The following is a 24,233-nucleotide window of genomic DNA, read 5'->3' as shown; positions in this document are numbered from 1 at the left end:
TGTTTCAGTAAACTGACCTATTCTCTTCCTTATAACGAGGTATGTAGATTTATTAGGGACTGGAATTCATCCTCGGAGCTGCAAAACTGTTCTTGTGTATATTGGTTGTTTTCATTATTTGTTTAGTTTTCTCCCGGTCCTTCTGCAACGGCAACATCACTCTGGCCTTGTTGGCATTCGGGGAGATGTGGAAAGTTCCTTAGAAAGGTGGTTGGAACTGCTTTATGAAAATTGATCAAAAAATATCACGTGGTTGGGTTGGATATAGTAAGAGCCTGGTGAGTCAAGGGTCAAGAGCATCCGCATGCACGTGGGGCAGCGCTATATTGTTTTGTTTGGCGTACGTTCTCCAGTGCACAGGACCCTGAATTTGTCACACGAAGCTCGTCGCCAGTGTACTGCAAGCGTCATCAGTGTTCTACGTGACCACCGAATTGAGTTCGCCGGCCACTCCGAACATCCGGGGCGAGGAGGAGCTGTTAGATACGGACTATTTCTCAGCAACGGTCTTCTCCGAGCGTAAACCCTCGTCGACGTGTTCCACTTGTGGTGCGCGTCGACCGTGTTGCCATGCCCGCCAAACAAGCTGGTTAACCTGCCGTCGTGTGACGTGCGGAGAGCTTTTTCCTCTTCCCCTGGCTGACGCTTCCCGAAAGTGTACATGGAGGTCAGCACGTTTCGAGGTGGTTGACCTTAGTCCTGAGAAAAGTTGCTTCGCAGCTCTGAAAGGTCGTTTGCGTAAGAACAGGCGAGGAGGCACCGTGGATGCGGACATCGGGAGGGAGCGCCCATCGAGTGCCCCATTGGCCGGCGACACCTGTAAGGGCTCGATGATTGGCTGAATGTGACGTGACACCGACGGACTGAAAGGGTTATAAGCCAGCAAGCCATCGGAAAAGGAGAGACCATTAAAGACGTTCTTGCCCCGGGCTGCACCGTACAATTTGTTGCCGTCCGAAGATGACTTTTTACTGTTATTTCACTTGTTTCTAGGTCCTGTACATAATGTACATAATGTAAATAAACTTTCCATTTCTGAAAGTTCACATCAGCGTCGGCCAACTCCCGCACTCAGCGGCAAGATCAAATAATGTAGAAAGGTCCAACGGGCGCCGCAGACTTCTCACTTACCTTGTTTGAGAGAAAGGTTGAGGAGCCATTCCAGTTTGTGAAGGTGGATGACCAGCGAAGCTTTATCGCATCACACAGACTTAGACAACGGTACATGTATTTATTTTCATCATTAGGTAATGGTTATGACGATAGCATTGTGATTCTGTATACTGTGATATACACTGATTGGTTTGGTTACAACCATAGACAAATTCATAGCCAAAGTAAAATCTGGGGCCGTCTAACGTAAAACTATCCCAATATGTTTTCATTCCAATCTCCTGACGTCAAATTTGCGTAACTGTCGACGCAAGCATCGGGCGGTCACCCACAGGGTTTTTTCAACAGACCAATCAAATGCTCCCCTCGTTCAAAGGAGGTCACTTTTATTTTCTTGAAAGACCAATAACATTGCCTGTAAAACACGTTGTGGGGCTAGTTGGTGCATAGCTTTCAATAGATGAAGCGCCAACAGTGACGACACACAGGAAGGAATACAATGCGCCGAATCCTTCGGTAGTTGTCAAACGCCTTTTCCTGTCTGTATCCCTTCCTGTGTGCCGTCACTGTTGGCGCTTCATCTATTGAAAACATTGCCTGCATTGAGCGGCTTGTCTTATTTAATTGGCTCACACGAGGCGAAGAGCATGCTCAAGTGGAGAGGGATTCGATGGGGCCCAGCCACTGCACTGAATATCGATAACCGGAAGAAGAGGGCGGTGCCGGCGTCGTCGATTGGTTCGCTTTCTCTTACATAGCTTGCGGTGGCTCGTCGACAATCGCGGCGGCATGCAACCGAAGCTTAAAAATAACGCTAAAACGGATCCTCAGCAAAGAAGACTTGGCAGAACGAGGTCGTAAACGTGTCGAAAGTTTCCGAAAACGCTACACGGCCACGCAAATAGTTTTATTACACGCAAATAAACCCATGCTCACCGGCAGGGGCGAGTAGCCAGTGCCGGAGCGAACGGCGTCAGCCATCTCTTATTCCTTTCGGAACGGGGCAGCCTGCGGCTATTCAGAAGAAAATTCAGTTTTATTCGGCATATTAATGCATCTTTATCGCGTACGCGTCACTTTGACGCGGTGAGTTCTTGCGGTTTTGTGACGTCGCGTGAGAGGCAGATGAAGTGGGTGCAGCCCGTAAACTTTTCACCAATAGCCGAGGGCTAATGGCAAAAAGGCGTCGAATCAGAAATAACTATTTTGTTTTGTTTGGTCAAATTATGCATAATAAGTGTGTACACGTCACATCAGATGGGGAGCTATCGCGGTTTTTGTGACGTCGCGTGACAGGCAGGTGAAGTGGGGGTGGTCCAAGATGTTTTTGACCAATCGCGGTGGGCTGATTGCAGAATTGGAATAGAAAAGTTTGGAATAGTTTTACGTTATAGCGCCTAACAACGCGTGTAGCGTTGTTGAGTAGTTGCTTGACTTCGATTGGTGTGGCACTTCAAATCAAACTCTTCTAGCACAAACTGAGTGCACCATTGTCTTGTCTGGTTTCGAAATCTCCAGATTGAAGTCTCCAACGATGATCACAGGGGTAGTGTCATCATGGCTAACCCTTGCAGTGTGCTTAGTATCAACTTCTTGATTTCACAATTGGGTACACAGTAGATATCACAATTCTGATTTTCGTTTGTACGGCACAGACATCCCCACAGTCGGTGGCATTCTCCTCTTGCGAGTCAAAGGCGTATGGTTATACATACATCGTGTACCTTGCCAATATGGCAATTTCTCCTGCTTGTGAGTCCCCGTGATCTTTACAAACGATTCCAGTATAACCATCGAATTGAAAAAAACGCGTCTTGATTGATTGATTTCATTTATTATTATTTACTGTTATTGTTATTAGGGGCTGAATGCTTGAAGCCTGATTCACCTCCACCGCGGGTCGACTCGGTATTGCACAATCTCTGGGATCGGCCCACTCACTCCGACGACGTGCTGGGTCAGTTGCTCGTGCTACTAATTATGCGCCTTACAAAGACGCGCTGAAGTATAGTTGCACGTAAGCACGGTTCCACCGGTTAGTCGGTTCGCAATACACACATACGGTGTTTGAACCCACCACCTCCCAGCTCACGCACAAAAACGAAAAATACATGGAACCCTAGCCATATACAGCTTCGCTTTAAAACCTGCCAGAACAAATATTTGCGACAGGATGACGTATGTATCTACTGCAGTACAAATCCGGAGACAACTCAGCACATCCTTATGTTATGCGAAGGTATTCACCCAGCGATACCAGCAGGTAATCTACACCATTCAGAAGGCTGTCATTTAAAGAGCCCCTCACCAGGCCCCATAGGAAATTTTTGTGTAACTATTATCACTGTGTCCGTGAGAGTGCGGGTCATCAACCGGTACTGGTGGCTACCAAAAGGTACGATTTTTCGCCAATTTCCCGGGACTTTCCGTGAAGGCCGGCGCCGTTCCACTAAACCTAATCGAACAGCTTTGAACTGCCCATAGCCAGGCCTAACCTCTAGCGAGGAAAGGCCGTCGTCTTCGGGCGGCGGCTGTACATGTCGACCGAGATGCAGACGTCCATTGTTCGGGACCCGGCGAATTCCGGCGTTAGCCAGATGTGTGTTGAAATTCAAGGGGAAGAAATTTCTTCCGAGGAATTAAACGACAATGCAGACTGGTCGCACTGCAGACAATGCAGACAGGCCGGCGTATAAAGACCTTGGCCGGCGAGAGGACTGCCGCTCGCCAGTCAAGACCTACGACGAAGAACTTTGCCAGGAACGTGAAAGCTTCGTTGACGAGGGCAGCAAGGATGCCGGACGCTCTACCGAGGGAGGAGACCAAGGTGATAGTGCGGCCTCGGGGAGGCCTTAACATCGCGAGGACTCAGAGCGCCACCGTGGCATCGGCCATTATGACGGCGGCGAACGTATCAAGGGAGGACGGAGCAGCGGACACCTTCTGCCTCAACTTGCAACAAAACATCATGGTGGTGAGTACCCCCGACGATATACGTGCTTCACATTATGCCGAGATTAAATCGATCTGCTTTGGTGGCAAGGAACACGTGGTTAGCGCATATCAAACCGCGCCATATGGCACCGTTAAAGGCGTTATTAGAGGTATCTCAATAGAAGACTCCACGGCCGCAATCGACCGGAACATTGTTAACTCGAGAAATCCCTTGGTACTTGGCGCGAAGAGGATTGGTAGCTCGACCACAGTCATCGTGGCTTCAAGGGCCTGAAGGTCCCGAATTACGTGTTCTATGGTCCCGTTCTCACCAAGTGCAGCCTATATCGAAAACAATTCGATGTATGTAAGCAGTGCGGAAAGGTGGGCCACCGCCGCGACGTTTGTCCAAACCCTCACCTGAGGGCTTGCTTTGCTTGCGGGGCCGTTGATCCCAAGGAAGACCATGGATATACCCCTACTTGCAGATTGTGCGGAGGGCCACATCTGACCGGTGACAAGGTTCGCAAGAATAGGTACAAGGTGCCATACGTAGTTAAAAAGAGGCAATGGGAGCGCAAGATGGCCGAACAACAAGCGCAGCAGCAACAACGAGCGTCTCTCAGAGCTGAGGAATTTCCATCGCTAATGTCAGCAACCGCAACACCTGCCGGCCCAGCTGGTCGCCGCGCGTCAGGTTCCGTCTCGAAGCACAGGGCCAGCGAGAGTAGACAGCGTAGCCTTAGCCGTAAGCGATCACAGTCACGTGACCGCGTGAGCTGGGCCGATGCAGCAAGGCACGGTGCCAAAAAAGCACAGGGGATACCACCACCACCACCTCCAATACCACCGCAACGACCAAGACCATTAGCACCAGCAAGACCGTCGATGGCAACAACAACAGCAAGACGAGGAAAGACGAGGCGATGAGGACGTTGAAGGAAGCCAACGAGGCACTCCGGCGCAAAAACAACGAGCTCGAGACGAAAGTCAGTAGGCAAAAGGCAACTATTAGCAAGATGGCGAACGAGATCGTGGAAATCAAGAAGCTTCTGACGACCCGTTCCACCAATAACGAAACGCCCCAAGTGGTATCATGTGAATCCACATCCAGCATCAGCAGCGCTGTACCACCAGCATCCGCTGAGAAGGAACCGGCACCCAAGAGACGAGCGATCGAGAACCTGAAGGAGCGCAAGCTCAACGACCGGGTGGACAACCTGAAAGACAAGGTCGACCAAATCGAGGAACACCTCGACGGGCTCGAAGATTATATTAAGACAACCTTCACCAAGATGATTAATGACAGGTTCGCCGCCATCGAGCGGACGTGTCCGCAGTTAACGAACGCAATAGAGCAAATAATGCAGCAGTACAATCAGCAACAATCATGGCCGCTCCCAACAGCAACAACTACAGCAGTGAAGGGTCTCGTGACCTGGCACTGGAACTGTAACGGTTTCGCTAGCAAGAGGGCAGTCTTGCAGCAACACATAACACAAGTACCACGCAAGCCCGATATAATCATGATACAAGAGACTCGCACTGATGCAGTGTCGCTACCCGGTTATCGGGTATACGCCAAGTCTCCGAAGGTTAGTGGTGGTAGAGGGATATGCACATTGGTTCGCAAGGGACTCACCTTCATATTGAGCACGAGTTGCACAACAGTAAAATTGAATACACTCTCATCGAAGTCGTTACGGGCAAGAAACAAAAAACAGCACCTTTCTGCTTAACGTCTACAGTAGCCCTTCACACTGGAAGCAAAAATTCAAGACGCTCCTTCACAGAGCCAGCACCGTGGCGAGGACTCACAGGTTCGTCGCCTGCGGGGACTTCGACGCGGCGCACCCGGCATGGGGATATAACAAGCAATTGGCCAAGGGGCGAGACCTGTTCCAAGACACATTAGACCTGGGCTTCACCCTACAATCCTACAATCATTGGGAACTCTGTGTCCAGGGATACGACGCCGGACCTCACGTTCGTTAAGAACGACGAGAAGGGGAATATCTCCTGGCGCAACACGGGGTCAGAGCTCGGCAGCGACCACTACATCGTAGAGGTCATCATACCGGAGGAGGTCAAGGCCTCGGAGGACACCAGAAAACATAATTTTACGGATTGGGATGCCTTCCGTAGCCTGTTACCAACGGAGATGGAGGAAATCGAGAACATAGAAGAATGGTCAGCCCACATCGCGAGGAAGGTCAAGGAGGCGACCAAAATCATAGAAACGGATGAGCAGGTCGACAAGGTTGACAGCCGCCTCGCGCACTTATTCGAAGCAAAGCAATCTATCCTAAACAGATGGAAGAAGCAACGACTAAATCGGCGCCTAGTGAAGAAGGTGGCGGAGCTGAATCACGCCATCGAAGTCCATTGTCGGCTGTTCTGCACGCAACAGTGGAACGAAATCTGTAACGCTGCGGACGGGCAGATGCATTGCGGCAAAACCTGGAACTTGATGCGGCATCTGCTCGACGAGACTTAAACAAAATCCCACAAACGCGACCGCCTCGCAAAGATCATTCACAGAGCAGTCAAGAAAAACGGGGAAACCGAAGTAATCAGACGCATAGACAGCAAGTACCTTCCGGTTCCACCCACAGAAAGGCACCCCGAGTACGGCAGTCAAGCCAACGAGAAGCTCGACCGCGACATCAGCGTCGAGGAGGTGCGAGCGGCCCTGCACAAACTAAACAGCAAGTCGGCGGCCGGCCCGGATCACATCTCGAACAGAGCGCTCAAGAACCTCAGCGATGCGGCCATCGAAAACCTCACCGGTTATTACAACAAGTGCTGGAGGGCGAGGTCACTGCCCCAGCAGTGGAAGACTGCCAAGACCATCCTCATCCCCAAACCGGGCAAGCCGCTGAATACGGACAACCTCCGGCCCATCTCGCTCAATTCCTGCGTGGGCAAGGTGTTTGAGCACGTCCTCATGTGTAGGTGGCAGGATTACCTGGAGGAGTCGGGACTATATCCCACCACGATCATCGGGTTTCGGCATTCCCTCGGCACCCAAGAAGCGATGATTCTGTTGAAGAAAGATATCATTGACGATGACAGCCTAACGAAAGACAACAAGGCCATTCTGGGGCTGGATCTGCAGAGTGCCTTCGACAAGGTGAAGCACTCTGCGATCCTAGTCCAGGTGTCCAGAGTCAAAATGGGCGCAAGAACGTACAATTACATCAAGGACTTTCTGACGGGGCGGACTACCGAGCTCTGCGCCGGCGATCTACGGCTCCAAAAGAAGAGGCTCGGCAGTGTCGGGACCCCGCAGGGCTATGTCATCTCGCCGTTGTTATTCAACCTCGTTATGATCGGAGTGGCCAAGCGACTCTCTCGCGTCGAGGGCGTCCGGCACACCATCTATGCCGGTGACATCACGCTGTGGGTTCCGGGAGGCAGCGATGGTCACATTGAGAGCACGCTGCAAGAAGCCGTCGACGCGATCGAAGACCAGCTGATCGGTTCCGGTTTGATCTGCTCACCGAGCAAGTCAGAACTGCTGGTGTTACCACCGAAGTACGTCAGACGTAACAAGAGCGAAGCGAGGGATTACGAGGCCATCAAGATCGTGACGAGGAACGGCCAAGTGATCCCGGAGGTCGACAAAATCCGGGTGTTCGGCATGATTATAGACAAGCGACGGGGCAACGGCGAGACCATTTCCCGCCTTACAGCCAATATTACCAACGCAATACGTCTCATCAGACGGGTCGCCAACCGCAAGGCCGGGATGAAGGAGGAAAGCTTGATTCGGCTTGTGCAGTCCTTCGTAATCAGCCACGTCACCTACGTTGCAGCCTTCCACAACTGGATGCAATGTGAAAAGAATAAGATCAGCGCCCTGACACGCCGAGCTTACAAGGCGGCGCTCGGACTATTCGAGTGTACGAACACCAACAAGCTCCTAAGCCTGGGGGTACACGCTGGGGGGTCTCAAATCATGTCATGCATTCACCTCAATTTCTCGCTTACTAAAGCTCTGTTCGCGATTATATTGACGCCTTAGACGTTCTAGAACATTGCTTTACCACTTTAACTTGACTTTCTGGTAACCTTTAGTGTCCCTTTAACAACAACACTGTAGCGACGGGGCCGTCACTATAACGATGTCGGTATTGGGGGCGAGCATAGAGTTGCATACAGCTATGGCGGCGAGGACTTACGGAGTCGCCATCTGTCGGAAGCGCCTCACTTGCGTAATCTGAGGAATAACGCGACGCGTTCCGCATAGGTTTGGCTATAGGCGCTAAATAAAGATACTACGTGGGAGCCCTCCTGGACAGTTTTGCAATTACTCTGAAATGACAGAAGTATTTTACCTTTAAAATAATAATCTTGGATAAACAGAAAGCACAGAATGATTTACAGACGCTATCTCTTTACCTACTACGTGCAGTAAGCTGGGACACTGCGCGTGGTCGCCGCAATCGTTTCCCCCGAACCGGTTTCTTGCGTGAATGGTAGGCAATAGCTGAGAGAAAAATATGTGAAATATGTTCTTATAGTGAGCTGTCTGTGTAACCAAATGAAGCAAAGCAGAATGAAGCTTCAATGCAGCGATCGCAGGGGTTCGCGGTGACCGACTGCGCGTCTGCATGCATGTCTGCGCACAATGTTTCGCTTTCGATGCGATCGCGTTTTCGCACCGTGCCGTGAGCTTTATGCCGCAGTATATGAACATTTGACAGTATGCAAGCAACCATTGTTACGTGGACACTATCAGAGCTGTTCAAAAATAATTTTGTTATAGCTAGGCTTCGACGCCTACGGCGACTTGTGATGTGCTGTCGCGACGATTCAGTCTTTTCTTTTTCTTCTAAAGTCTTGGAAGCTTCAATGTAATTATTTCTCAAGTTGCATCGCACTGTAAGTTTATCGGTCTTCTAAGCGAGCAATTACCGGCTGCTTCTTTTTCTTAATCCAGTACAATATTCATTGTCTGGTGCTACACAAGCCTGGACATATATCATGGCTTTTTTAATGCGCGTTTTACCGTTCGCTTTCCATGTAGTGAACTTTATTTCACTCGTTCTTTATTATTATTATCATAGGTGTTACAGTGCATACGCAAAAGACTGTTGGACCCAATAGCCGCAGGCTACAGGATGGGTCCGGATGTGCAAAATATAATAGTCATTCTGTACAAGAATAGGGGGATCAATACAGGAAATGAATGCAACACATTAGCACGTTAAAAAAAGAAAAAAAAAGAATTTTTTTACGGCATGCGTAGAAATTATCAGCAGTTACATAAATTATCAAACCGCAAACAACACGCCAAGCAAGAATACAGGCACAAAATCAGTGGTTTATAGCTAATAAATAGTGCTTTGCCGTAAGTTTGTGTTTATTTTGTAGGTTGTATTGTTCCATGTCTTAACTACAACACATTCAAGTAGTCTTTTGCCATATACATTATGTACAGGAGGCAGGTTGAAATTTCCAGCGGCAGCACTTCTCGTAGCACGTGATGATGAAAGAGATATGGACACAGGAAAAGGATGATTACGTTTCACAACACTGTTTACGTAGCTAGCTGTTTTATGCTCACGCATAAGATTGAATGGCAATATGTTTAGTTGAGTTAACAGTGACCTGCTGTGTGTATCGGTTCTCAAGTGCGTCATGATTCTTAATGCCCGCTTTTGTATAACCAAATGAAGCATAACAGAGTGAAGCTTCAATGCAGCCGGGTCCCGTCACTGCAGTGCAGATGTTAAGGTGCCGGGCGCCGCCACTGTAGTACAGATGCTAAATTGCCGTACACGTCACTGTAGTCGCTACCTTTAGAGTATTGGTGGGAAAGAAGCAGGGAAGAGATTGATAGGTCAGATCCACTACAGGCATAGGTAACGCTACAATGTAGATATAGAAATTTTAAGGAAGCAGCAAAAAAAGAGTAGGAAGAAGTATACAAAATGCTGGACTGTAAAGCAATCTATACACGTTTTACAGCATCATACCCGTGGGCACCGCCATATTAGCTCACGTGGCAGTGTCTGCCATTGAGAGCCTTCTGATCGGCGTTTGCTCGCTCGTTTACAAGAGTAACGGCGGCCGCAGGCACGGCTGCAGACAGCGGCTATTTCGGCCACCACGGTGAGAGGCGAGTTCGTATACGACATAACACTTTGGCGGAAGTTGCACAGGCAGTGTAAGTATCCTTTTCGGTTATCCATTCTGTCTACGCTTCAATTCTAACAGTCTGCAAGCTTGCCGGCTGAAGGCGACGAATGTAGCTGCTTGATGTTTGCTTTTACCTTTTTCTATTGTCAATGGTAGATATGTACGGCCGTTACCGCCGTGCGCGCCCATTTGTCGTGAACTGCATGTGCGCAACAAGATCGATCAGGACTAGGCACGTGTGCACTCGCAGTAATAAATGCCTTTTAATTTACGACCTGCTCCGACCACGGTGGTTGAAAAATTCCGACCGCGTAATAGGTGCCAGCGCTGATCAGATAACTTGGGGAAAAGTTTTCCTATTACTTACAGGGAAAATTAAGATGTATTCGCGTACGTGTTAGCAAAAATTGTGCAAGGGGCCAATATTTCTCTCGCCAACTGTTTGACTGTTGGCGCAGAAAGAAAAGCCGCGGTGCCCGCCTATACCAGCCCACGTTTGACTTCGCTGTTATAGAAATTGAAATTTCTCGAGTACGCCGGTCGCACTTGCGTGGGGCCGAACATAGTGCCAGCTTGCATGGTTATCGAAGTTCGACACTCCGTGACATTTTGCGCCGGCGGTGGCGGTAACGCTGTGTTGTGGCAGGTGGTGGTAGCCCGGCAGTCACTGCCGGCAGTCGGTCATCACCGGCAATTTGCTATCCCACCCTCGCGGTAGGGCTTGTCGTGTTCGTCTTGCGGAATTGTGTGAATGACAAACGGTCGAAAATAAGGGCATTCCTTGCGCAACCGAGGCAGACGAAGCGCGCCACATTTTACACACTCAAGTCGCTGTCGCAGTTCTTGCCGTTCACGACAGAGTACGTATTACCTCTGCTTTTCCACGTTTCAAGTAAATGCCCCTAAGCGATTCCCGGCCTCTCCTCAGAAGGTTGCTGGAGCGGTGTGGGCGGCAGCTGATGCCTGCTATAGCTCTCGATTCAGGAGGGGTTCAATGTCGACGGCACTGTACGTAGCGGCCCTTGATGCGCGGTGCACAGATTGCTCGCTGTAGAAAGTCTTGGGTATTCGACCCTGATTATCTCAAGCAGACTCGGTGAGTATTCGCCAACGCCCCGTTTCAAAGGGGATACCAATAAATCATCGTCAGACACTCGCGTCATACTGCTAAAAATTGACTGATTGTACATGTAAGGTACTTCGGAGTACTTAAGTGAAGTTGGTCTGCACATATCACCTGCTAAGTCGGCTGTAATAGCGTATATCACCCTTAACAACGCGCTCGTCGAACAATGAGCCGACTGTACCTTGACGAAACACCTATAAGCTGGGTACGGAAACCCCGTTATTTGGGGTTAATTGCGGATGGTCGCATCTCTTGGCATCCTGCCGTTAAAGTTGTACAAATCAAATCGCACTCCCTCCTTAAGTATGTGGCCGCTTTGACTGTTAGAGGTGCTGGCTGCGACCAAACAATGGCCCTCCAGGTGTACCAGTCATCTGCTCTCAGGCATGATGTATGCGTCACCACTACTGAACGTACCACTTAGTTTGATGGCCCAACTGGAACGCGATCATCGCGTTGCCCTTCGACTAATGCTTCGATTACCAGTTGTTACGTTTCGCCTACGACGCGCGGTATAGCCGGCGCGGATGCAACGGACGCTGGGGCTTCGTTCAAAGCGGCAGACATTTTGGCCCGTTCGGCGCCGCCGCTACGCCTCCCCGCCAAGCGCGTCCCGGCATATTCCAATGCCACGTGTCTTCGTGTGCGTGTGTGTGTGTGTGTGTGCATGTTGGTGCCCACGCTTGTCGAAGCGCGGCAGCCGGGGAGAGGAGCTCCCCCAACTGTGAAGCGAGGAGGTCTGACCGGCGCCGACCCGGCGGATGCGTCACCTACTCGTCCCAACGTGCCCGAGCGGCACACGGCCCGGCGGATGCGCCACCTACTCTTCCCAACGTTCCCGAGCGGCACAGTCACGTGCGCGTCTATAGAGGCGTTCCTTCTTGCCCTCAACTGCGAGAGTATAAAAGCAGCTGCCCCCGGACGCCAAGAGAGAGGCTCCGATTTCTTCTGTTGATTAACGTGCACTCCCGTCTCTCTACTTCGGTCGACCTGACCGCCCACTCTTTGCGATGCTTGAATAAACAAGTTGTTCTGTTACCAGTCGACTCATGCTTTGCCGGGACCTTCGGATGCTTCCAGTTGTGCCCCAGGCCGCCAGGCCAACGCTACCCTTGGGGCTTGCGACCCAGGTGCAACAACGGGCGTCAGCGCTGAGGTTCCCAACAACTGTCTGCCAGCGGTGAGATCGCGACAACGGAGGCCAGCAGCGAAGATATGCAGTTGACTGTATGCTGAGCAGCACAACGACCATCCGGGAGCAGTGCAACGAGCCCTGTGTGATGACTGGTTGCCTGCAGCGGAACGACTGCGCTGAATTCTTGGCTGCGAGGTTTGGTGAGTGCGGGACTTTCTTCTTCTGAGTTTTGCCAGGCTTTTGTTAGTGTCAGAAACAGAGCTGGTAATTGTGGTTGTCGTTGCTGCCGGGTTAGTTTGCGGCAAGACAATAATAGGCAGTAGAGAAAGCAGCATTCAGAGCAGCCATGGATTTGAAGTCGTTGCGCAAACCGAAATTGCTGGAGCTTGCAAGAGAGTTGGGTCTGGATGTCTCAGACAAACTCAGAAAACCAGAACTGCTAAGGGCTATTCTTGAGTTAGAAGCTGAGGATGACGAGCTGTCGGAATGCCTTGAGACCATTGAGGAGAGGGAGACGGCAAAAAGACAGGAGAGCGAACTTAAAGAACAAAAAGAGCGAGAGCAACAAGAAAAAAAAGAAGAGCGCGACCGTCAACACGCGTTGGAAATGAAGCGTCTCGAGATTGAGATGGAACGCGCTCGTAATGGAAGTCAGGCACACGGTGCAGGAGAACGAGTATTGTTCAAAATTACTGATCTGATGCGGCCGTTTAAGCTTGGAGAGGACATTGGTTTGTTCCTGGTTAACTTCGAGCGAACGTGCGAGAAGCAGGGGTTCTCTCGGGAAACGTGGCCACAGCGCTTGCTCACTTTGTTACCCGGCGAGGCGGCCGACGTAGTCGCTCGCTTGAATAGAGAGGAGGCAGAGGATTTCGACAAAGTGAAATCGAGTCTGCTAAAAAAGTACAGGCTGTCAGCGGAGGCGTTCCTTCGGAAGTTTCGGGAAAATGAGAAAGGCAGAAGTGACTCATATACAGAGTTTGCGTACAGGCTTATGTCAAACATGCAGGAGTGGCTCAAAGAAGAGAAAGCGTTTGGTGACCACGAGAAAGTTCTGCAGTGTTTCGGGCTGGAACAGTTTTATAGTCGGTTACCTGAGAACGTGCGGTACTGGGTCTTGGATAGGCCAGACGTTAGTACGGTGGCTAGAGCCGCTGAGCTAGCCGAGGAGTTTGTGACGCGTCGGGCTCGCGGAGCTAAGGACGGTCAAAAGGGTGAATTTGGCTCCAAGTTTGAGAGGCCAAAGTTCACACCCATGAGAGCAAAGGGGAACACACGTAGTGCGGATGCGAGTGAAAGCAGTCCGACAGAACGTAAGGAGACGGCGGCAGCCGAAGCCGAACGCAGAAAGCGGTTCGAGATGAGGCAAGCGCGCGTGTGTTATACGTGCCAGAAGCCGGGTCACTTTTCGGCGCAGTGTCCGGAAACAAAAACAAAAGTTGTGTTTTTGTCAATATGCAGCACTGACGAGAACATGAAGCTTCTCGAGCCTTACATGCGAGACCTCCTCGTGAACGGGAAAGAGTGCCGAGTGCTTCGCGATTCCGCAGCTACGATGGATGTAGTTCACCCCTCCTACGTAGAACCCGATATGTTCACGGGCGAGTGCGCCTGGATCAAGCAAGCCGTGGAAGCTCATAGCGTGTGTCTGCCCGTAGCAAAAGTGCTTATTGAAGGACCTTTCGGAGCGCTTGAGACGGAGGCCGCAGTGTCATCTATGCAGCCCCCCCAGTACCCGTACCTATTTTCGAACAGGTCCGATCACCTCCTGCGCGAGAAGGGGCTTTTGTTTGGTGAGGCTAGCGTTCAGGCCTTAACCAGATCGAAGGTTCGGGAGCTCGCTGCAAAGGCGGTAGTTGCGGGGCCGACGTTGTCAAACAATGAAAAAGGGTCAGAGGCGCAGCAAGCTGATATTCAGAGCACGCCTGAACTGAATAAAATTGAGCCTGTAACGTTAAAGGCACCAGATACTGGAGAGGAAATTACCGATGCGGGAAAGTTAGAAGAGCTATCTGCAGATTTGCTCATCGCGCCTACGTCAGACGGACTTAATAGGTTGCTAAAAGTCAGCCGGTCGGCTTTGATAGCCGAGCAAAAAAAGGATGGCAGCCTAGAAAACATACGCTGCATTGTCAAGGAAGGTATCGCCAAGAAAAATGCTCGCTTTGTGGAAAGAGGTGAGGTCCTGTACCGGAAGTATCTAGACCGCAGGGGAGTGGAGTTCGATCAGCTGATCGTTCCTCAATGCTATCGTCAGGATCTGTTGCGCTTGTCGCATGGGGGTTCGTGGTCCGGACACCTAGGAGTTAAGAAAACTAAGGACCGTCTCTTGCAAGAGTACTATTGGCCAGGGTGTTTTCGGGACGCAGACCATTTCGTGAGGACATGTGACACCTGTCAGCGGGTGGGCAAACCAGGGGACAAATCGAGGGCGCCGTTGAAGTTGGTACCTATCATTACGGAGCCTTTTAGACGGCTCGTTATTGATACAGTGGGACCTCTGCCGGTAACAGCCACGGGGTACAGACACATTTTGACTGTGATCTGCCCAGCGGCAAAGTTCCCTGAAGCAGTGCCGCTTAAAGAACTCAGCTCAGTTGAAATAGTCAATGCACTACTGTCCATATTTGCGCGAGTTGGTTTTCCTGCGGAAATCCAATCAGATCAGGGCACAGTGTTTACTAGCGCTTTGACAACAACTTTTCTCGAAAGGTGTGGGGTAAAGCTGTTACACAGCTCAGTGTACCACCCCCAGTCGAATTCCGTTGAGAAGCTCCACTCCGTCATGAAGCGCGTGTTGAGAGCATTGTGTTTTGAACATGAAACTGACTGGGAGCTGTGTCTGCCTGGGGTGATGTTTGCATTACGGACCGCGCCGCATGCGGCTACGGGGTTTTCGCCAGCTGAGCTGGTGTACGGTCGCTCGCTGCGATCTCCGCTTCGCATGCTTCGAGAATCGTGGGAAGGCAGGGGCGACGACCCAGTCGTGGTGGAGTACGTGCTTAGGCTCCTCGAACGCTTAAGAAGGGCACAGGAGTTGTCAGGTGAAGCAATGGCAAAGGCCCAGCAGAGGGCCAAGGTTTATTATGATCGGACAGCCAGGGCCCGTCGTTTTGAGGTGGGCGATGAGGTCATGATATTGCGCACATCGCTAAAAAACAAACTAGACGTGCAGTGGGAGGGCCCAGCACGAATTGTTCAGAAACTGTCGGACGTTAACTACGTGGTGAGTCTGCCAGGAAAGCGGAAAGCACAGCAAGTTTACCACTGTAATCTGCTCAAACCTTATAGACAAAGGGAAGCAGTGGTGTGCATGATGGTAAACGTTCCTGAAGAGCTTCCGGTCGAGCTTCCGGGACTAGGCTCAGTGACGAACAGGGAAGACACCGATCAAGTCATTAGTGACTTAATCAGTAGAGCATCGCTGTCGCCTGAGCAGAAAACCGAACTACACCAGCTCTTACAAGAGTTTCAAGGTCTGTTCTCTGAGAGGCCTGGTAGGACTTCTGTACTTACTCATGATATAGAACTTACCTCCCCAGAGCCAGTACGATCCAAGGCGTACCGGGTGTCACCCCGCCAGCACGATATTATGGAGGCTGAGGTAAAGAAAATGCTACAGCTCGGTGTTATTGAGGCTGGTGAGAGTGATTATACCTCCCCTTTGATTTTAGTTGAGGTACCGGGCAAGGAACCTCGTCCTTGCATCGACTACCGCAGGCTTAATTCCATCACTAAGGATCAAATTTATCCGATCCCTAACATCGAGGAGCGCCTTGAGAAAGTTAGTAGCGCTCAGTTTATTTCCACCCTAGATCTTGTCAGGGGTTATTGGCAGGTTCCACTTACAGAAGAGGCTAGTAGGTATGCGGCGTTCATTTCACCAATGGGAACATTCCGTCCTAAAGTGTTGAGTTTTGGTTTGAAGAACGCGCCATACTGCTTTTCAAGCCTCATGGATAAAGTGTTGCGGGGGCAGCAAGAATTCGCTTTACCGTATCTAGACGACGTAGCGATATTCTCCGCATCCTGGTCTGAGCATATGGCACACTTGCGGGCAGTGCTAACCCGCCTGCGGGAAGCGGGCTTGACAGTCAAGGCTCCTAAGTGCCAGTTAGCACAGGCCAAGGTTGTCTACCTCGGTCACGTGATTGGTCAGGGTCGTCGCCGCCCCTCTGAAATAAAGGTGGCCGCTGTGCGAGACTTCCCGCAACCGCGCACGAAGACCGATATTCGGTCGTTCTTAGGGGTCGCCGGCTACTATCAGAGGTACATTTCCAGGTACTCTGATATCGCGGCTCCCCTGACGGATGCTCTAAGAAAGACCGAGCCGCAAACAGTCGTCTGGGACGAGACAAAGGAAAGAGCTTTTAGCGCCCTAAAGAGTGCCCTAACAAGCCAGCCTGTGCTACGATCGCCAGACTATACAAAAGGGTTCGTTGTTCAGTGCGATGCTAGTGAGCGAGGCATGGGCGTTGTACTGTGCCAACGGGAAAATGGAGAAGTAGAACACCCCGTCCTGTATGCTAGTCGTAAGCTGACCAGTCGTGAGCAGGCGTACAGCGCCACCGAGAAAGAGTGTGCGTGTCTCGTGTGGGCCGTTCAGAAATTGTCATGCTATCTAGCCGGCTCGAGGTTTATCATTGAGACGGATCACTGCCCTCTCCAATGGCTGCAGACCATCTCTCCCAAAAATGGCCGCCTCCTGCGCTGGAGCCTCGCTTTGCAACAATATTCCTTTGAGGTGCGTTACAAAAAGGGGAGTCTCAACGGTAATGCCGATGGCTTAAGTCGAAGCCCCTAACGTAGGAATCAGCCTCAAAATTGTTTGTTACTGATGTTTTTCTTCCTGAGGCAGGATTTTTAACATATTGCTTTTGTGTAGTGTTTCAAAGTGATGATGTGCTTTCTAGTGCAATTTTCCAATTTGTGGACGCGTTCTGAGTGCTGCTAGACTACTGTAAGGAACTAGGCAGTGGTATAAAAGGGGAAAGAGCCTGGCAGGGCTTAGTGAGGGTTGTGCCGTGCTTGCTGACTGAGCGGTTCAGTTTCGGCGTAGTTCTAACGCTTGCCGGGAACGAGAACAAAAATGTGAACTCTCCTGAAGTAACTTTGCAGTGTCCTGTGCGAACCTGAACGAGAGAACGAGGCCTTCTCTGTGCGCTGCGCTCAAGAAACGTCGAGGGACGCCCGACTTCGGTTATGAGCATCATCGAGTGACATCCCTCCGGACAGCGGATGCAGTCCTCTGACCATCGGGATCTCCTTCCCCCGGCGGGGCGGTCTGTTACGTTTCGCCTACGACGCGCGGTATAGCCGGCGCGGATGCAACGGACGCTGGGGCTTCGTTCAAAGCGGCAGACATTTTGGCCCGTTCGGCGCCGCCGCTACGCCTCCCCGCCAAGCGCGTCCCGGCATATTCCAATGCCACGTGTCTTCGTGTGCGTGAGTGTGTGTATGTGTGCATGTTGGTGCCCACGCTTGTCGAAGCGCGGCAGCCGGCGAGAGGAGCTCCCCCAACTGTGAAGCGAGGAGGTCTGACCGGCGCCGACCCGGCGGATGCGTCACCTACTCGTCCCAACGTACCCGAGCGGCGCCGGCCTAGCGGATGCGCCACCTACTCTTCCCAACGTGCCCGAGCGGCACACGGCCCGGCGGATGCGCCACCTACTCTTCCCAACGTTCCCGAGCGGCACAGTCACGTGCGCGTCTATAGAGGCGTTCCTTCTTGCCCTCAACTGCGAGAGTATAAAAGCAGCTGCCCCCGGACGCCAAGAGAGAGGCTCCGATTTCTTCTGTTGATTAACGTGCACTCCCGTCTCTCTACTTCGGTCGACCTGACCGCCCACTCTTTGCGATGCTTGAATAAACAAGTTGTTCTGTTACCAGTCGACTCATGCTTTGCCGGGACCTTCGGATGCTTCCAGTTGTGCCCCAGGCCGCCAGGCCAACGCTACCCTTGGGGCTTGCGACCCAGGTGCAACAACGGGCGTCGGCGCTGAGGTTCCCAACACAGTTTCGCTCTAGATATAGCATCTCGGGCATATTCTGACGTTGTATCGAGAATGGCTGGGGAGGATCGTGTCAAACGGTAGTATAGGGACTCGTCCATACAAGAGAAAAAATTTAGAGAAACCAGCAGAATTATGGCGGGACGTATAGTAGGCGAATGCGACGAACGGCAGAGCGGCATCCCAGTCGCGGTGGTCGGTAGAGACTTACATAGCGAGCATTTCTGCGATGGTTCTATTTAGCCGCTCTGTGAGGCCGTTGGTCTGAGGGTGATACGCCGTTGTAAACTTGCGCTTTGTAGCGCAGGTGTGCAAGATTTCCTGGAAAACCTGTAAGAGAAAGTAGCAGCCCCAGTCGGTAAGGAGTTGTCGGGGAGCACCGTGGTGAAGTATCACTGCGTCGAGAACGAAGTCAGCGACAGTCGGTTGCACAACTGGTAGGGAGAGCTCGCGTGATCGCGTACCGGGTGGTGTAGTCCGTAGCAACTGCTATCCACTTGTTCCCACTAAGCGATAGAGGAAAAGGGCCAAGGAGATCAAGACCAACCCGAAAGAATGGCGAAGATGGTATTTCAATGGGCTGAAGACGGCCAGCTGGTAGTGCTGGTGGTTTTTTGCGGTGCTGACATGATTTACAGGAGGCGACGTAACGGCAAATGGAGCGGTAAATACCGCGCCAGAAGAAACGACGCCGAAGACGGTCATATGTCTTTGAGATTCCCAGGTGACCATCGGTTGGTACATCATGCAACTGTGTCAGCACAATCTCACGCATATGCTTGGGAACGACCAGGAGTGGTTCAGGGCCATCAGAGTGCATGTCAGTTGTAACGGTACAATATGCCATCTTGCAGCACAAATGTACGCGAAGAGAGTGAAGTCGGCAGATCCGTCAGGCTGAGAATGATGTCCGACCTTGTGACGTCTCTCAGGTAAGGGTCGCGTCGTCGCTCATTGGCGATGTCACCAAACGCGGTAAGCGCGAGGACGCAGATTGGCTCGTCGGTGTCAGGCTGGTCTGAGACCGGAACTGGTCTGGTTGGTCTACTAGATGATGTGACAAGCAGCCAGCGTCCTCATGGAGTCGTCCCGTCTTATACACACTATGTAAGAGTACTCTTGGAGCCGTGGAGCTCACCGACCGAGACGTCCAGCTGGATCTTTTAAAGATGAAAGCCAGCATAGGGCGTGGTGATCGGTGATAACCGCGAAAAGCTGTCCGTAGAGGTGTAGGCGAAATTCGCTGAATTCGTCGAATTTAGCTGAAGTCTCGCCTTGCGGAACACTGAAAGAACTGTCGAGAGACGCTCGAGGTGCGAGTCAAAAGTCGACGTCATCGTCATCATGACGTCATCATGACATCATCGAGGTAGCACAAACAGATTGACCACATTAAGCCATGAAGGAGGGTGTCCATGATTCGCTCGAATGTGGCGGGAGTATCGCATAGCCAATGGCATCACCTTAAACTGATATAGCGCATCAGGTGTATTAAACGCCGTCTTTTCAGGATCCGTGTCGTCAACTGCAATGTGCCAATACCCGGAACGAAGGTCTATCGAAGAAAAATACTTGGAACCACCGAGACAGTCAAGGGCGTCATCTATTTGAGGTAAGGGTACGCGTCATTTTTTTGTTACTTTGGTTTAGATTCCGGTAGTCGATACAGAAGCGCCAGTTGTTGTCCTTTCTAACGAGCACGACAGGAGATGCCCATGTGCTTGAAGGCTCGATGGTATCAGGGGCAAGCATTTTGTCAAATTCTATTTGTATAACTTAGCGCTCAGCGGCGGAGACATGATAGGGATGTCGGTGTGTAGGTTTGGCATCGCCGGTGTGAATCCGATGCTTGACAACTGTTGTTTGGCCCAGTGGTTGGTCATTGAGATCAAAAATATCCTGGTACGACATGAGCAGGCACCGAAGTGCTTGTACGTGTTCGGCCATAAGGTCAGTGGCGATCATCGTTATGTTATCTAACATCGTGGGATTCGAATCAATAACATCAGGAGGAGGTGCAGCAGGCTCAGTTAAGACGGAAACATGATAGTAGGAGGCTGGAACTATGGTTGCAAGAGAGATACCCTGGATTATCACTTGAGGGCACAGTCCACTATTCACAATAAGGAGACATGCGGCATTGCCCTTTATACTGATGAGCGAGTACGGGAACATGACATTCTGTGAACAGAGGACGGTAGCGTTGGGCGACACGATGTAATCGCCGTCGTCCACAAGGGGATCAGGAGAGACGTCGATGTACGTCACGGCTAGATGTGGTAGACGAATGTAATCGGCGGAACACAGCCTACTCAGCGCAGGATCAGAAGGCTCAACAGCATGAGGTAAAGCAAGCTGGATAACCCCTGCAGAGCAGTCAATAAGTGCCGAATGTGCCGAGAGAACGTCAACTGCTCAAAATGATTGCATTTGAGCACAGATCCAAGACGTAAAACAAAACCGAAGTGTGACGCCCGGAAACAGTGACACGGGCGGTACACAACCCAGCAACAGCTGGAGTAGCACCATCGGCTACGCGGACTACAGCGATCGGAGCAGAGGTAAGAACTTTTTTCGGAGACGAATACGGAGGTTTGACTTCATGACCGATATGTGGGCGCCGGTTTCAGTGAGTGCGATGACAGCTAGGCATACCGTCCACGTCTACGTTGACGAGGTTGTGATGACCAGGTAATGTGAGCAGAGTAATTTCGCGTCGTCACCTCTCGGAGCTGCGCCCGTCAGTTTTCCGATGAGCGGCGAGAGAATGAGGGGGAAGGAGAGCGACGACGCAGAGGTGAGCGGGGCAGGTGTCGGGATGGCGAAGGGGAGCGGTTTGATCGTGCTGGAGATAATGGCGGAGCGCTGTCGTCGTCATTCCGCACTGGCACTTGGGAACTAACCCCTGGACGTTGAATGTTTCGATAGCTCGACCAAGGTTGCGAGTTCCAAGCACTGCGACAATGGCGGGAAATGTGTCCAACGCGTCCACAACACAAGCAGACGGGCCTGCCATCGGAATAGGTGTGCGGCAGCGTGATTAAAAGAAAGGAAAAAAGAAGACAAACAGGGCGACATACAGCGCTGTGTGTGTCTTTGTGTCTTCTTTTGTCCTGTCTTTCAATCGGGCTACCATACACCTATTCAAGATGCGTTAATTACCAACAAGCCCACATTGGAACCCTCGTGAACTGTCATCGGAAGTGCGTCGTTCTGCGGAACTCTGATAAAGAGTACGAACGGTTAATTGGGCGTCTGTATAACTCGGGTGCAGCGGGTGGGCGGTAGTCACGTCCGTTGACTGGGCAAAGAGTCTGCAATCCTGCGTTTGCTACTTCTTGACGCACAACGGTTTGGATAAGGGAAAAGTTTGCATGGCACTCGTCAGGGTTACGCACCTGAAGGGAAACTGGGGAAGCAGTTTCAATCTCGCGGCAAATGATGCGCACAATATTGTCGGATGCAGCAGGAACGGGCTGAACGGGTGGAAGACGAAGGTCCTCACAGATAGACGTCGCAGCCGTGTTCGGAAGGCGTGTGAAGTTCGGAGTAACGCGGCGACATTTTGCTTCTTCATAGCGTCGGCACTCATTGATGACGTCTTGCACTGTGGATGAGTTCTTGAAAACCAGGAGTGTAAACGCGTCATCCGCGATAGCGTTGAGGATATGCGCAACCCTTTCCGTTTCCGGTATCGTGTCATCGACTTTGTGACAAAGCGCGAGCACGTCCTGGATGTACGTCACATGAGACTCGGCGCAATGTCTGAGTTCGGCATGCAAGTTCTGTCTGCGCAGCACGACGGCGTCCGATGGACTTGCCAAACAGATCGACGAGCTTTTGCTTGAATACCTCCCATCTCGTAAGTTCCTATTCGTGGTTCAGAAACCACACTTGTGTCTTGCCCGCCAGGTAAAATATGATATTCGCTAGCATCAGAGTGGGGTCCCAGTTGTTGCTAGTGCTCACCCGTTCGTACAGTTGAAGCCAACCTTCGACGTCAACGTTGTCAGAGCCGTAAAAGGTCACGCGGTTGTGTGAAGACGACCGGGCGGATGGCGGCGGATGGTTGAGGCACGGTTGATGACCTGCTCGAAGCATTCTCAGCCCCGCCGTGCGCTGGCATTATAGATGCCGCCGTAAGGAGCGTCCGCTGCGTAGATCCGTCTTGAAACTTGAAAAATCCGCACTCTCCACCAAAATGTTACGGGGAGAAAAGACGCTTGACAATATATTTACACGATATGTACAACGGGCAAAAGATAGGCACTCAAGATGGAGCCCGTGCGCACGACTATCGGCGATCGTCGTCTTCGTCAGTACTCTCAGCATCGTTCGCTCCTGCAGCGCCTCGTAACAATATTGTTACGGGGATGTTGGGAGTATAGACAGACTGTATTTACAATGTATATACAAGCAGAGTCAATGGTGTTAACATGGCTGACTAGCAACAACACGCAGCATGATGATGATGATGATGAAGAAGCCTCAATCAATGGCACAAACCCTCTATGGGGGATAGGCCACGAATCGGGTGGTCATATGATTGAATAAATAAAAGAGATTGCTTAATAAATAACTAATACAGAAAAGTAAAATAAATATATAATCCAAGATGAAAAATAAACTGTGAATACATGAGTAAAAGTAGTGATTAATACACAGTAATACTTGCGTTAATAGGAATACTAAAAAATAAAGAGAATAAAAACAGCATATACTTAAAATTGAGTAAGGTAAATGTTGAATAATAACAATAGTAAGATTTAAACTATGCATTTGTGTTTTTACTTTTTGAACTTTCTAAACTGAAGTAGAAGTGAATCAATTGTGCAAGCTAAGAACCATTAACAAGGCATTCTTTTTGTGCCACATAGAAAATTTCCCTTTATTTATAGAAAATTATAAATGGCTAGGCAAACGTTCCTGTGGCTGTATCCCAATACTGTTGCTTCAAGGAAGAGAATGACAGTGCTGCTTAAAGGCAATCCTAAATTTTGAAGTGGGATTTCTAGACATAGTTTTCAATGAGCAGAAAACCGCCGACAGGAAAATAAAAAATTACCTATAGATTCCGGTTCATTACAGAGGTAGCATAGAGGGGATACCGCCAGACCACATCTGTACAAGTAAAAATTAGGTGTTGGAATGCAGCAACGCAGCCAATTAAATGAAACTTGGAATTTCCGGTTAGGACACCATTTCAGGTTCCAAGAATAATTCAGGTGCAAAAAATTTGTACATTTTGCTAATGACAGGGCTTTTTATGTCTTCGCTCAAAGAAAATTGCCTTGGCTGCAGTAATGTGCGCCGTTGCCGGCAGCACAGATAGCACAGGACCTGTTAAAGAAGCTCGTGCTAAGGAATCGGCTATTTCATTAATATGAATGTCTCGGTGGCCTGGGACCCATACCATATGAACTAAACTTAAGTGAGGTGGAGCTAATGAATAAAACGTGTTCAATGTTGTCGACTTTGTAGACGCAGTAAGTGCGCTGCATACAGATAGGGAATCTGTGACGATAATAACTCTTGTAGTATGAAGGGGTAATTTCCGCATAGGAAGAACTATTGCCAGAAGTTCGGCATTAAAAACTGATGTGTAATCTGGTAGGCGAAGTGAAAAAGACCAATCGAGGGATGGTGAGTAGATACCCACGCCTGCCTTCTCTTCACACGAAGCATCAGTCACTATTACATTTATTTTGAAACGGGCCAAACATTCTTGTAAACTGTCATTCAAGTATGTTGTGGGCAGAAATTTTGC

The sequence above is a fragment of the Dermacentor variabilis genome, chromosome 5 (assembly GCF_050947875.1).
Source record: "Dermacentor variabilis isolate Ectoservices chromosome 5, ASM5094787v1, whole genome shotgun sequence".
NCBI lineage: Eukaryota > Metazoa > Arthropoda > Arachnida > Ixodida > Ixodidae > Dermacentor > Dermacentor variabilis.
The sequence above is the reverse complement of the archived record's forward strand: the minus strand, read 5'-3'. Positions refer to the sequence as shown.